This window comes from Betta splendens, chromosome 5 (genome assembly GCF_900634795.4).
Source record: "Betta splendens chromosome 5, fBetSpl5.4, whole genome shotgun sequence".
NCBI classification, from domain to species: Eukaryota; Metazoa; Chordata; class Actinopteri; order Anabantiformes; family Osphronemidae; genus Betta; species Betta splendens.
In genome coordinates, this window is record NC_040885.2 from 13719722 (window position 1) to 13735481 (window position 15760).

The 15760-nt window shown below is 46.7% G+C and overlaps 2 long non-coding RNA genes across 2 annotated transcripts; one reads left to right on the top strand and one right to left on the bottom strand.

Moving 5' to 3' along the window:
- Positions 1 to 479: 479 nt before the first annotated feature.
- Positions 480 to 14715, top strand: LOC114855019 (uncharacterized). The gene is made up of 3 exons (XR_003785853.3): positions 480 to 1201; positions 1550 to 1629; positions 10346 to 14715. It is a non-coding gene; the product is annotated as an uncharacterized LOC114855019 (long non-coding RNA).
- On the bottom strand, positions 10917 to 15559 carry LOC129604141 (uncharacterized). Its single transcript, XR_008694804.1, has 3 exons — positions 15332 to 15559; positions 15151 to 15213; positions 10917 to 11044 (listed from the first exon to the last, which is right to left on the bottom strand). It is a non-coding gene; the product is annotated as an uncharacterized LOC129604141 (long non-coding RNA).
- Between the last annotated feature and the right edge of the window lie 201 nt (positions 15560 to 15760).

Below are 15760 nucleotides of genomic sequence, written 5' to 3' on the forward strand. Positions count from 1 at the left end.
GTGTATAAATTTGTTCACATAATATTTTCCCATTTGACATTTTCATCCATCTGAAATCTGGACACTGATCGTCTCCGCTCTGTGTAAAACACTCTCATTTGTGTCAAGGAGTAAAAAATACATTTCCAGCCACTCTGCGAAGCCATGCCAGATACGGCGGGAGATGTCAGCCGCTGCTGTAGCTTCTGGCGGAACACGATAAGAGGGTCCCAGCCAATAAAGCGAGTCAGGGTGTGTGAGATAAATTGAAAACAGTGCTTATAAGCTTCTTAGCCCGCTGTCTTTCAAAATGAAATACCCTTGTGGAACATCCCAAATGAGCAGTTTTAAAGCAGACTTTAACTCCCACATCTAGATAAATTATTAGGGTCTCTCTGGGAGACGAAGCGCTCCCAGGGTTTAACAGTTAAAGGCTGAGTTGTGGAATTAAAACAGCGGCGTGTTTAATTGTGATATTCAACCCGGCTGTGAGGTGAGGCCTGGTTTTGACTATTGGAAATGTTCTGGTATTGAGTGACATCGCATGCAACGTCTCAACCAACACCATTGATATCAAAGCCTAAAAACATCTGACGAACAAGCTCCTTTTTGATTTTCCTCCCTCCTCCCCATGTTCCTCAGCCCTCGCGCCCCCTCCCACCCCCACCCCGCCGCGCTCATCCGCCGCGGCGTCGCTCCGCCTTTGTTTCGCCGTGCTACAGGGCGCACGGCGCTCGCGCAATGAAAGAAAGAATGAATCCCCAGATGGCGACCCAACGAGGGGTGCGCTCACCTCCTAATGATACGAAACCAGATTCGGCGGCTCTAATCCCAGCCGGCTGATTGGCCCGCGGGCGGCGGCGCCTCACATGTGCAAGGAGCCTCCCGAGGCGGAATTCAAGATGGCGCCGGCGAGGGCTGGTGGCGCTGCGCTCGTGGCCCTGGCCCCACCTGATGGCGGGCCTGTGTGCAGTGGAGCTTGTAATTACAGGAGGAGGTGGTAGTAATGGAGAGTGGAGCGTGGGCGAACGTGCAGGCAGACAGCTGGGCCTCACTGTCTCACTGCTCCGACACAGGGGACGCGAGTGATGCTCGGACACCGTGGAACAGATTATCGCCGGCGTGAGAAAGACCAAAAGGATGATGACAGTGATAATGAAGACTGATGCATTTTGGGAAGCGGCCCAATCTGCGGAGCCTTTCGGAAAGTTCTATATTCACTGTACGTGTGCAGTAAAAGACGTTAGCATGAGTGGAAACATTAGTGATGTGAATACGGGGTTCATTTAAATATTCTCGTAGGAAGCGAAGCCTGTCAGGACTTGAGCTAATGCTAAGCTAACAGCTGCTGCTGTCTAAGTCTTATGACGCATCTGCAGGTTCATATTTTGTCAATGTTGCAAGATTTACTCTAGCAACCAAAATCCTCTGTTTAGATTGTTTATTAATTCATTTGTGGAGGAGAAGGAGCCGGCGCTGGAGGAATGGGAGGCTTCAGACGGATTAAGAGACAGAGCAGAGCTGTTGGGTTCCATGTCTTTTAATCCTAAAAAGCATCTGTTCTCTTTAGGTGCTGCAGCGGAGGAGGGACTGTTGTCAGCACCAGCGACGTGTCCCACAGAGAGCCACACAGTGTCTGGCTCTTCATTGGTAAGTCAGTCAGGTAGGACGCTGCCGGGCCTCTCCAGCAGGGCCTCGGTGGAACGCTTCCGCTGGCGCTGAAAGGACGGAGACAGGGCAACGCGCCTGTTGCCAAGTGATTCACAAAAACGAACCCGGGGGTGCATTTCAAACAAATAGGCAGGGTCAAAACACAGCCGCAGAGTAAAACAAACACCGGCTTCCATCATTCTTCAAATAGCTGGGTAGAAACGCAGCCGTCGACGCGCTACCTGCCGAGCCAACATTATGGTTAATGATGAATGTGTTCCAGAGCAGCATCAGTCAACAGTAAACATACAAATTACATGTACATACTCTGAATTGAAAATATTCAAGATTCAAAAAACTTTATTAATCCATCCATCCATCCATCCATTTTCTTAACCGCTTACTCCCTAGTGTGGGGTCACGGGGGTGCTGGAGCCTATCCCAGCTGGCTACGGGCGAGAGGCAGGGTACACCCTGGACGGGTCGCCAGTCCATCGCAGGGCAACACATAGACAGACAACCATTCACTCACACACTCACACCTACGGGCAATGGAGAGAAGCCAATCAACCTAATGCACGTCTTTGGACTGTGGAAGGAAGCCGGAGAACCCGGAGAGAACCCACGCAAACACGGGGAGAACGTGCAAACTCCACACAGAAAGGCACCAGGGCCGCCTCAGGGAATCGAACTCAGAACCTTCTTGCTGTGAGGCGACAGTGCTACCCACCGCACCACCGTGCCGCCCTTTATTAATCCCAGAGGTAAATTATTTTGCACACTTGGATCACTGTCACAGATGGAGGTTCACACAAGAAGGACAGCAGCTTAAAAATACACATCTACACACAGTGTTGTCTAGGATAGAGGAGTTGGACCAGCATCCTCCTCTCAGCTACAGCATGTAGGTGGTCCAGCTCCACCTCCAGAACAGAACCGTCCCTCCTGATCAGTGTGTCCAGTCTGTTACTTTCTGATACATTCATGCTGCTGAAACAGCAGACCAAAGCGTAGAACACTGGCCACCACAGACTCATAGAACATCCTCAGCATGGAGCTTCACACGTTAAAGGACCTGAGCCTCTTCAGAAGTACATTCTACTCTGAGCCTTCTTGTTCACAGCTGATTTTGCTCTTTTTCCAGTTCAGTTTATTGTCCAACTACACTCCCAGGTATTTGTACTCAGTCACCACCTCCACCTCTTCCTTTTTAATAGTGAGAGGGGTGACAGCACTCACAGATTTCCTAAAGTCTGTCACCAGCTCCTTAGTTTTACTGATGTTAAGTTGGAGCTGGTTCTGTCCACACGGGTCCACAAAGCTATCCATCACTCCCTGATACTCATACGTCACCAACCTGGATACATCCCACAGTAGCAGAGTCATCAATCAGAACTTCTGGGTTGTACCTGAAGTGTGAGGTGCAGGGGGTTGAGGGGTTGATATGTGAACTAGAGGGCGTCGACTGAGGGTTATATTTTGCAGAAGCTCCTTCAGATGTTCGGATTGGGCCACTCAGCAGTCTCTCTCTACAAACATGCGGCTCAGAGGTCAGTTACCTTTACCCTAGACCTGTCCCAGTCGTGGCCGCGTGACACAGTAAATGAGCAGGGTGACTGCTCGTCGCTCATCTCGGCTTGTTGACTCTTCTTGTTTTCTGAACTGTGGTGGGCAGCGAACCCTGAAACACCAGCAAGTCAGTAATTGACCACATCTGTGTTGCCAGTACGCTTTTATTTACACACTGATGAGAGCTTAAGGACGAATAAATGAGGCATTAAAATGGTAATTAAATTAGATTTACATATTTGTTTATTCATCTAGTGTTTATCCCATTAAATCTGCTTTGCAACTCAGAGACAACGAGTTTGAATCCATTTTGAGCGTTTGAATTCATTCAACAGAAAACGTCACATTTTGCGTGTGAGACTGTCGAGAGCACTTTGAGCCGTTGGCAGACATGTTTGTTTGCAGGGACTTGGATTCATACATAGATCCATTCTCACTATAATGTGCTGCTATTTACAAAACCCTAGGTCCTGTGAGCGTCTGTGTCGCCAGACGGTGCTGGTGTTCTTACAAAGCACTGAAATAAGCATCAGCCAAACATCCATTCACATATTCAACCATATGTTCCTGTCAGAACATAAAACCAGTGTGTGAAATAACTCAACATGTGAGTACAACATACATGCAGTATTTCTGTCCAATCGGTCAATGTTCAATGTCAAACTATTGATCTACCATACATGGGTTTTGGCTGAATGCACCACAGGAGTTAATGACCTATTACTATAAATGGAAACCGAACGGTGCTGCTTTTGGCCGGAGGCCTACTGGATCACGGTACCGTGACGCCATTATATCCCCCTGGTTATACAATAATTTATAGCAAAGAACATTGATCTTGCTCTTGGGCCTGTTAGATGGACATCAATCCATTGGTTCACCCAGCGTCAGAGCAGAATCAAGTGGGGGGTTGAGCCTGGATGAGTGGGTTTCATAGGCCTGTAACTGCTGAAGCTACGGAGATGTGAAGTGGAAGATGGACAAGCTGGAATTTAGAGGTTGGTTTTATAACAAGAATGTTCCTCACAAATGAAGTATTTGAAATGAGGATGTTGAGCTTGAGAAATGAAAGCTGAGTGCACTGTAATACTTGAAGGCTTGCATCTTTATTACCAGCTTACACATTCATAGACAAGCAGGAGGCATGAGGCGCTCCAGTCGCTTCCTAAAACTGCTCCCACGTGTTGTTACCTGGGGTTAAAGTAATCAGCGCAGACAGGACGTGGTCCATGAGTCGGGGTGTGTTCCACCTGCACCAGCTGAGGAACGGAAGGATGGGGAGTCAGAGAGCGAGCGTTGTGTTTTTCTTACACCGGCCCAGTTTAAAGGATTACACCAGGTAATGTGGCGTAGTCCCCATGAGCGGTCACTGCATTGCCGATTAATAGTAATTAAATTCAGTCAAAGATAGAAAGGTGCGAGGGCTTAATTTACTGTCAAATGAAGAGTTTACAGCATGTTTGAATGACGCAAGGGGAAGGAAGGTAATTGAGTTCAACTCGCACGAACATTTGAATGCAAATCCCTGCTGTGAGAAATTAAATACGCGTTGCTAGGCAACAGAGCGGGAGGGTGCTGCTCGGTTGGTCTTTTGACCGTGTCCACCTGGATGGCGTTGAGGGCAAAGGTCATAGACAATAGCCAGTCACGGAGCAAGGTGTGATGAAACAGGAGGGTCTGTCCCTCAGCCATTAACATTTCATACAGAGCCCTACAGAGAGATACTGGTGCGTTCAGGCGAACTGTATTCACAGACAGTGTTTAATAAGGTGAGAGAAGGGTCTCTGAAGAAGGACTGAAGAGCAGTGGCTGCTACGTGGGAAGATGGACAGCATACTGATGGGCTGGAAGTCTCTGAGGTGACATCTCAATTAATCCTGCAGCCAAGAGCATCCAGACTAAATTAAAAGGCTGATTGAAGACTGCCTGATAGAAGCTGCTAGATTGAAGGAGACAGTTAGAACTTATTTTTGGTCCGACGGCTGAGAACCAAGGCAAAGTCTGAGAACTGGGGTAGAGGAGAAAGCCAGACATTCAGAGGGAGAGCGCTGAGGCCAAACCCGCAGCCTCCTCCAGCTGCTGCGGCAGCAGATGAAACAGGCCTCATTAAGTTTTACAGAATCCTTATTACACATCCTCGGATGAGACTTCTAGGGGTTAATTTCAATTTGCTTTGCTCCATCAAATACTTTATGTTGTTTTGCACCTTAAGGCGTATGTTATAGTATAATGGTCTCATGGCTGCCAAAACCAATAGCTCTGAACAGGACATAGAAAGAGAAAGGGAACACTGTGTGGCCTTTATCACACAGCAGTAGAACATATAGAACATAAGGAAACTGCTTATATTGCTTTTCATGCTAAAGAATATTTCTTCAATATTGTATGAGTTCTGTGAAGGGCCTGTTTTTTGTTAATTAAAATACGACACAAATCGTTGGCTAAAGCAGCAAAATGTGAAATGCGAACTGTAGCAAGTTCACTTCTAACTCACCTGAAGTGTGTTAACGTGAAGCTGAGTCACAGAAACACACCAGAATGCCCAAAAAGTGGAAGTAGGTGCTGGGACTTTTAACAGACGGCAGCATTAATCACACTAAATTCACCACTTGCCTGTTGGAGGTTGTTTCTCCACCTTTTAAAGGAAGCACTGCTTTCAGTTTCCCTGATTATAAAGTCTTATTAGTCTTCTTCCCTCTGATTTTAAACGGACCATTCCAGTGTGTCATTATGAACCCTAACCTTGACAAATCAGATTTTCATTATTACTGTTCCATTTCCAAGCTTCCATTTCTGTTTTACATAATGCAAAGCAGTGGTTGAGGAAAAGTTCTTTAGTTTTCAAATCACATCCTCGATAGTTTTCATTCGAGCTTTTCGGCTTCATGCTTAGACTCTTTAACGGCATCTTGTTGTCTTGTTGGTGGTTTGGATCATACTGAACAGCTTATCTCGCTACCTCCATCACATGTGGAGGGTTATTTATTGCTGTATCGTATATGTATGTTTACTGATGTATGTATTTACCCAAAAGGTGACTCAATGAATGAATGAATGAATGAATATTAGCCTTTACCTTCTAAAGCATTACATTTCATATTGTACCTATCGCTCTCTGTGCAGGTCCTCACTCTGGGACTTGGCTGCTCAGATGCCTGGTGTAGCTTAGTTCAGCACAATTGGTTGTGTAATGATCCCTCATCACACACCTTCTGCACACCACTAACTCTTCATGGGACGGCGTGTAGCTTCATTTTCCTGCACAACTGCGCTGTTGGACTATTAAAAAGATAAACTCAATGTTAAATCCAATCTATTAATGCTAATTTTGCTACTTATTGAAATCAGTCAGTTGTGTCATATGCGGTTCCTGCCCCCCAGTGATCACATCACGACCTGATCCATGTTTAAGGTTGTGTTTGTTTTTCTATTCACTGACACACTGCTACTAACTTTGGCTGAGGTTTGTTCAGATGCAGGTTTACAAACATCTACCAATCCACAGTAATAGTACTGTGCTTGTTCAGGCTTTGAGGGACGTCCACCCCTGCGGAGACCTGTAAAACTGTGGAACGTTCAATTCCAGATTGACTGTATGTCAATGATGATGATGTACTGTACTCTGTACTGTTGCAGTGCCCGAGGTTGTATCTGCCCCCTAACCCCTTTACGATCAAATATTATTATGTTTTTTCACAAAAAGCACGGAACTGAAAGAGGTGGGATTAACCTCTGTGCAGGCGTCTACAAGGCCTGTGTGTGTTCCCAACGCTACACAATGTATGTATATTTATAAGTGATGTGTGCGTGCGCGCTACACAAAGTCAATGAGAGCAGGTGTCAGCAATCTCTCCATGCTCCCCTACTTATCCCCCATTCACCCAGGCCGTTTCTATGGTAACGAATGAATGGATTGCCACATGGATGATTGGTGCCAATCCACCAGTCATTGGCCTCATAATGGACACCCACTCAGGGAAATGACACCAAATTAAACTGAGCAAAGGCGTACGCGTTGAAAATCTGAAACCTCTGGTTTTAGTTCGCGCCAAACCTGTAAAAATGAATTTGCAGGAGAAAATGAGAAACAATGCATGTTTGACACCTTCTACAAAGAGAATTGATTATGTGTGTTGTATGTAAGAGTCAAGGTTATTTGAAGTTAAGAAATGAACCCAAATAGATTTAAGTGCTCATGATCACAATGACAATGAGTCCAGAACAACTATAGGATCCTTACTGTACATGTGTGTGTGTGTATGTGTGAAATCATGAAGGCACAGATTGTCCAGATTACTAGCTTTGCATTTAGGGCAGCAAATTGTAGTGGTCCACGCAGCTTCACTAAGGGAAATCATTGTATTTAGTGTAACAATTAGAGAATGCAGATTCTAGACAGATGCTTGTTCAGGATGTCCGTTAAGACGAGGACATGAAATCACTATCATCCACCAGCGAATCAATCCACCCCGAACTCTGAACAAGCGGTCAAGAAAGTAGCAAAGACACTGACTGACACCAAAACAAACAGAAACATTCTGCTGCCTTTGATATTGTTATGTTTTGATATTATGTGATAATGACATTTACACTGCAACCTGATACTGTTTCATGCTAAGTGTGTATGCTAACTGCTAACGAGCGTCCTGTTTCTATTTATGCTTCTCTCATATATGTAAAACAACATGTAGATACTGTAGGGAGGCGGACAAAAACTAGAATTAAGATTTTAGGTATTTTTTATTCCTATCAGATATAATTCTGATCTAACATGATCGTGTTTAACGGCCTGAAGGCAAACAGGTCACGCGCAGTTAAATCGTAATCGGCGTGACGCCCGTTTCTTTGAACACTGGCTCTGCTCTATTTCATGATTCAGTTGTGGGATATGGGTGTTTGAAAATCGTACTCCTTCAGGGTTGTGAGGAGCGGATCTTATAAGACCTGCTCTTCTAGTATGTTATCATTATTAGACAATGAGCTTTTGAATTGAGGATAAGTTGAAAATGCAATTGCTTTATTTATAACACTCATCAATACGTATTTTGTAGTTTGTTGCTTTGCCTCATTTTTCACAGTGCTTCAAGGTGGAAGCTTTGAGAAACAATGATGTTCCAGCGCCGGAATAAACAGGGCGCATTCTCTCATCATCACGTGCCACGTCGAGGTTCTCTGCCTCCTGTGGATCCCGAGACGCTGGTCGGTGGCAGCTGAGGGAACTCCAGGATCTTCTGCTGTCTTCACAAAAAGGCTTTTCTCTCATATCAGTGCTTGTGAACGGACATTTAGCATGAGTAGCAGATGTATTGTGACACGGCTCGCAGGACGCTTGCCCGTTTGGCTAAGTTGTGATGTAGACTGACAATGACAAGTGAAGAGGTTCCAGCGGGTGTTTGGTGACTGAGCCACCCGCTGAAGCAGAACGTACACGGGCACCGAGCTAACCTTGCCTGAAGAACGCAAGGCTAACGGAGGGGCGACGCCGCAGTAAGGCTAATTTATTGTGACACATCAGAGCACGGATCATCTTAAACTCATCTGAAACTGAGGGGTTTTTTAAGGCTCCCTAAACACTGGCGACCATGATGCAGCTCATGATGAGCAGTGCCAACGACCGACTGAGCAAATTCAACGTGGAAGCAACAGGCTGCACACAGAGGTGGCACAAATGCTTAATGCGCCGCTTGAAGTGCATGCATGTGACTGCCAATTCATTTTCCAGACTAGATGGTGAGATGCTAAGATGCTGTGATGTTCTTTACCATAAAACGCATGGGACACGCGATGAAGCAGGAACAAAATGGCTCATGAAGAGCCACAGGAACAAAGATCGTAGAGAGAAACATGATAAACGAAGGCTTTAAGGGGAAGCTATGAATTAACAGCACTTAGGCGGCGCTGCTGGCTCAAGCGTTGCATGTTTGCATCAGTGAAAGGTTACGGTGAACAGTAGTGACAGGTCTGCCTACTAGGCTGTGACTGGCATGCTTTACTCACAGGAGGAGGGTGGGGGGGGGGGGGGCAGCGGAGCGCAATTAAAAGCAAGGGGAGCGGATGCAGCGTGAAACAAATGGAACGCAGCAGACGGAGCTGCGAAGGTGAAGCCGGGCGGCGCCGCGTGCGTCGCGCGGTGGGGACAGAAAATGGGCCGAAAACGTCCGACGTGAAGCGCCCAGACGACCAGATGATGGAGGATGCTGAGTCATCAGTCCTGGAGTAGCGGCGCTCGTCACGCTGCCATTTAGAAAGGGTACGAAGAGGACGCTTGGCCCTGAATTAACACTGCGCCGCCGTCATACGGGGAGTTTGACATTAACGAAGCCCTGAAGGATGAACGAGGTTGAATTTGAGCCACAATTTTAAATTCAATACATTTTTAGTCCAGTCCAGCAACTGCAATCAATCCTAGGTGCAATTTAAAAAACCTTCCCTGATGCAAAATCGCCCTTTTCACACCTTTTTACATTTTCTGTGTCTCTGCCTTTAAACACACGAAGGAGCTTAAAAGCCTCCAACGACCGAGCGCAGATCCCGCCGCCGCTGGCCTCACAAGACAATTTCCCAACAAGTCACATTAACCTGCTGAGACACGAAACGCGCAGCGGAATTTAAGGCGAAACAGTCTCCCGTCCATCGCTATCTGATGCGAGCTGAGGGAACTTAAAGGGATGCGAACGGCGCTCCGCATCCATAGGGTCTGAAATAGCTTTTCGCCATATTGCGCTCACAGGAGAGGAGAGGAGAGCAGAGGAGAGGCACTTCATACAGTACGTACGAGAGCAAAACAGATAAGAGCGCCTCAGGCAGCGAATTAGGGCCGAATTAGCCTCCTTTCTGTTATTTTTGTGCAGCCGCTCATGGCATAGTAAAACCAAATAATCTACTCGTTATCACAAAGCACATCATTATACGTTAATAGTCTATTCTTGTTGACACACCATTAGGCAAAGGGAATTTGGCTAATGTGCTATACAGCGAGCTGTCGATTTATAGGCCCCTCCTGCATCTCATGGGATGTATCGTGTGTGAGGAAATGAGGGGGGAAGAAGTAAAGTATACATGCAATGCAGTTGTTAGAGTAAAATGTGTTTTTGGGGGGCATTATGGGAAATGACTAAGAGCTCTCATTATTCTGATTTGATGATAGGTGAGTCAACGTATGACAGAACTTCACTAACGCAGCAAAAACGGGACCGCGTGATTCACCACCGAGCGGAGAGGGTTGGAGGTGGACGCGCGGCGACGAGGAAGACGACGCTGGAGGAGGAAGACTAGAAAGGCAGAGGGATTAGGCGTCAGATGGAAGTCTGGAGGACGAGATGTTCCCGTGGCTTTGATGCCGCCGTGCACCTCCACTTCCTGTGACCTGGCAGACAAACGCTCCCGTCCTCGCTTCACTGCGCCGACAATGAACCTTTGGCTCCGATTGCATAACTAAACCCATTTTCAAGTAGGTCGAAAATGATTCAGAATCAAAATTTACATGGCGACAAAAAGTCTTTTAGGACATTTTACTTTCTCGTGTGTCTTTCTTTCTTTTCAAAGTCACCTTGTTGCAGTTGCTTTTCTTCCACCTCCTTCGTGCTTCCTGCTCTACAGGAAAAAGTCAGACTGGGAACAGTTCATATATTACCTCACAAATGACAAATTGTTCTTCAGAGCTTGTTTTAAATGTGAGGATGTACTGATTCTTCAGCTGACACCGCTGTGGGAGGCGCTCCCTCTTCAGGCTATATATTTCCTCCCTTGCTTTAACATCCACACCATCGCTGATCATGCAGTGGCACTGTGGGTGGACAGAAGCTCTTTTTTTCCAGCTGGTTGGACTCTATTCAACGTTTCCCCCCTAAAAGGCAGGATTAGTACTGTAACACTAAAAAAAGGCCATGTCTTGAAAAGTTTCTCATGCAATAACAGCTTTCACCTGTTCATCCTAGTTGTGGCTGTCATAGTTAAAATAAGTCAGACATAAATAGTTTCTGCATTCAGAGAGATAATGTAACGAAAAACAGGAGAGAACGACAGTAACGTCAGCGACATAGACAGGAGTCATTATGTACAGTAGCAGCATCAAGTAAACCCATCAAACTAAACCTCCACTGACTTCAATGAACGTCCTCCCAACAAATGTCATCACAACAAAACCTGAAGTTTAAATGAATATTTGCCCAAACACAACAAGAACAGATCCGATCCAAACCCGTGACCCCTGGAGCCGCCTCATTTATTTTTTCTGTCCACGTTGACCTTTCTGAGCGGCAGCGCCTGACGGGAGGCGTCTCTGCCTGTTGTAGGTCCCGGTGCCTGTGTGTTCCACACCTTCTGTGCTTTGGAGCATTTACAGCAGGTGACAGCTTAGACACACTGATGTTACAGGCTGTTAAAATGGATCTGAACCCGAGTTTGTGTCACGGGTTTTATTGAACAGCATCATCAACACTTGGAGCCAATGGACACTTAACGGCTCCTTTATGTTCCTGTGGGTGTTGGAATGTCAGAGGCACCTTTGCAAGACTGATGGAGCAGTAAATTCAGAATCCATCACATAAATACTAGAAATAGAAAAACAGCCACAACCTGAAGCATTGTGCTTAAATCCTTCAGTACACACTGTTATGACGTCAAAATATAAAAAGTTAGAGGTATTGGTGAAATAGCAACAACCAATCACATCTCCTGCTTTTTTGCATGCTTTGTACCAGTCACAGTTTCTGCGAGGCCCCGTAGCTGCTTGAGCACAGGAACGCTGCCTCCTCTGCTGCCATTGATCAGTTCCCGGTGACGAGCGCGCAGATGCTGCTTAAGCACCGAGATGATGGCGCTAACGCACGTGTGAAGCCATCGACTGCTTCGGGCGGCGTGTGAAACAAAAGAGAAGGAAACAAACCGTAGGAGTGTGAGAGACGCATCCAGCAACACACCCAGCTGTGCTAAACGTCTATTAGCCCTCACAACATTCACGTTAGCGGTCGATGCTCCCGCAAAGCAGAGCGTGGTCCAGTCCTTCAATAGCGACGCTCGAGCTCAACGGAAACTAGTCTCACCTTTAACGACAGCAAATACAGGAGAAAAGGAGCTGCCGTCCAATAATACACCTAAACATTTACATTTGAGGTTTTGAGTAGTGGATGTTTAAAGGTGTACGTTACACAGCTGTGCAGTGCGTGTGCATGCTGTGTGCATGTGTAAATGCCTTGGAAATGACACCTGCACTGCAGAAGGAGAGTTTTTTTTCAAGGTCAGGGAGAAATCAACAGAAATTACACAGCTGCCAAAACCTATTACTGCAGAACCGCGCAACACAGGGCCTGCCCAATGGGCACGGACCACTCACCGAGTCCACTAAGCAAACGCGCATAATTTGGGGCACATACACGTGCGTGTGTGTGTGTGTGTGTGTGTGTGTGTGTGTGTGTGTGTGTGTGTGTGTGTGTACACTCAGCATTACAGCAAGGGGGGAGAGGACACAGCCTAATGCGAAAAGAATCGCAAAAAGCACAATGGAGCACAAAGGCGGGATCGCTTCCAACACATTTTATGCCCATTCGCGTCCTCTGATCGAGTCGGATGATTGACTTTGTGATGATGACTTTACTGAGAGCAGATATTAAAGTATAAATGCAGGCGTTCCGGCGGCTGCTCAGATGCTTGTAGCAGCTGAACGTTACGCCCCACAGCCGTCACTTGACCCTTTCACGCTCGTTCAGGCCCTTTAGCGGCACACAGGTAGAAAATCAAAGCCCAGTAATGTATGTCAAACCATTCAATTATAAGAAAAGCAACAAAGCGCAAGGAAAAATGGTTTGCACTCGCTTGTTATCCTTCAGTGGTGACGAACTGGACTGGTTCCCATTGCAGCTACTGTAGATGCTGCTGCTGCTGCTAATGACCTGCAGCATTGTGTTAACAAAGAGAGCCTCCAACTGAACTCCAGCGGCTGCACACTGAAGAGGAGATGAGAAAACGCTTGTTTCCTCGTGCATCTCCTCCCGCTCTCCCGCCATCCCAGACGCGCGGACGAGCGCGAGCTGCGGCGCACGGGGAAGATGTCGCCGTTCGGGGCAGGGTCCGTCACGCGGGGTAATAGCTTTTCTGTAACGCCGGTGAAAATGAACACACGCGGGACCGTGTGTTTGAGGAGCTGGAGGCAGCAGCTGTTCTCAGCTTCACTGATTTTAATTCCCGTGGCCACAACTATTGAAACGCCTCCAGTTTTTGTGAATGGCGAAGGAAACAATGTGGAGACATTGATTAAAAAATGTCTGTTTAGCCAGTGAGCTTTGAAAAGGCCCGATGCTTGTTAGAGGCTATTCGCTGCAGCGTCAGTGTGATTTCTAATAACAGATAATGAACTGTTTCTCCATCTGACCTCTTTTAATTTCCTGTCCAACCCCTCGTTTCGCTTCCTAACCAGGTACGGAAGCCATTTTCTCTGCGCCGCCGCCTTTCATTACGCAACAAATTGCTCCCATTGCCGTCCCTCCCCGCTCCATCTTCCTCCCTCTCCTCGCTTTCCCACTGTCCGTCTGTTTCGTGGGTCTCACATCCGAGGAGGTTGAGGCTCGTGTAACAGACAGATCCCGCGAGCGCGTTCACGTTCGACGCGTGCCTGCACAAAAGGCCTGAGCTCGGCGCGTGTAATCCGCCTTTGGGAGGAGGGGAAACCTGCGTTCGTGGAGTACAGTATGCAGGAAGGAGACGGACCTGGCGCCGCGTCGGGCTCCGTTGAAGCACGATGACACAGACGTACGAAGCTTTTCGACGCGACGAGCAGAAAACGCATCAGAGGAACACGCAGAGAACAGACGCACGCGCGCGTTGGAGCCGTTTCTACCTGGTCGTCTTAGTTTGAAATTTGCTGCCCCCTGCTGAAAATAAAAGGATACCTGCAGCTCCGGAACAGCAGGGGACCAGCGGGAACAAGGAAGGAGTCCGAGCACAGAAGCAGCACCGCGACCTCTGGCTGATTGACTCTGGGCTCTGATCCTGCGCTGAGCTTATTAAAAGCTCGCGTGCACAATGTGGGGTGTTTACGAGCCCCTGTTATTATTGCACATACGGCTGCAGGCTAATCTTAATAAGCCTGTTTCGCATTTTGAATTTGGCTCTGATGGAAAAACGGCTCACAAAAACCCTAAAGTGCATTGCGTTGTATTTCTTTCTGATAACCTTAAAAATATAATTTGAAAGTTACCTTTAAGTGGCGCATTAAGAACATGCCAGCTCTTACTAATGTATGCCTGCTTCCCAACTCGTCTCCAGATTTAAACAAATCGTATGCAAGAAGTCACAGTGGATTTTTTTCATTTTATAGTTGTATTAACATTTGTATTAACATTTCCTTCCTCACACACTGATGGCAGGGAGCACACGAACTAGGACGGAGATCTTAGTTAGTGGATGAGCCACTGATTCTGTCAATACTGGCACTCATATATTATAGTAACTACTGTATTTGCCATGAAGATTAAACAAAAGTCCTAATAAAAACTCACATCTCTGTGGAACTATTATGAATTTGTAGTAATTTAATTTCTCAGTGGCAAATATTTCCCAGAAGAGAGACATCAAATAGAAACGAAATTAATGTGTTTCACGGTAAGAAATTACCAGCAGCGTTACGAGTTGGAGAAACATTAACTGTGTCACCTGTGCGTTTCCATTAACAGGATTTTTCTGCACTTTTACCTATCATCCTGCATCAGCGCGTCTGAATCTAGGTTGCTCTGATCTTGAGGCGAGGCGGACTTCTGGCCACACTGAGCTGCTATCTTGGCTCAGTCCTGGAGCTCTGCCCCAGAACACGTGCACGTGATTCAGCTAATCTTCCTTCTCTGTGGCTGCAGATGTGACTCACTTGGCTGCGGTTTCGCACTGCTTTCCTGCTGCTCTGTTGTCCCTTCACTTCTGTAAATCATTTCCTTTCCATTTACACACCAGCAGGTGACTTACTGTATTAATACGCCGCGTTCGGCCGCAGGCCTCATCCTGTCGCATTGCTGAGTTTCTTCGTGTCTAAAAGGAGACAAGAGAAAAGCATTAAGTCGTTTTACAGCAGATTTCAGACAGTTGCAGTGAAGTTGCCTGAGATGTTTTCACGCAGCAGGAGACGCGGCAACAAAGGGAGAATTACCTGTCGTCATCTACTGGATCAAGTCAAGATGTCACCAAATCAGAGAGGCATAAGCTGGTTGCTGTAGAGTCACAGTAGGATGGAGGCATGTGATATGCACACACACACACACACACACACACACACACACACACACACACACACACACACACACACACAGAAAGTCTTAGATTTGTTGAATCTTTTGCATGAAACGTTTGAAGAAATGTTGTCCTTCTTCTTCTTCTTCTTCTTCTTCTTCTTCTTCTTCTTCTTCTTCTTCTTCTTCTTCTTCTTCTTCTTCTTCTTCTTCTTCTTCTATTATTTGGCTGATAGTTCTGGCTCTATACTGCTGTTGGCTGTGGTGGGCTGCCTCTGGTGGCAGGTGAGGAGAGGGCAGTGAACGCATCTTCCTGTAAGACAGGATACGTCTACATTTTTGCCGTCTTG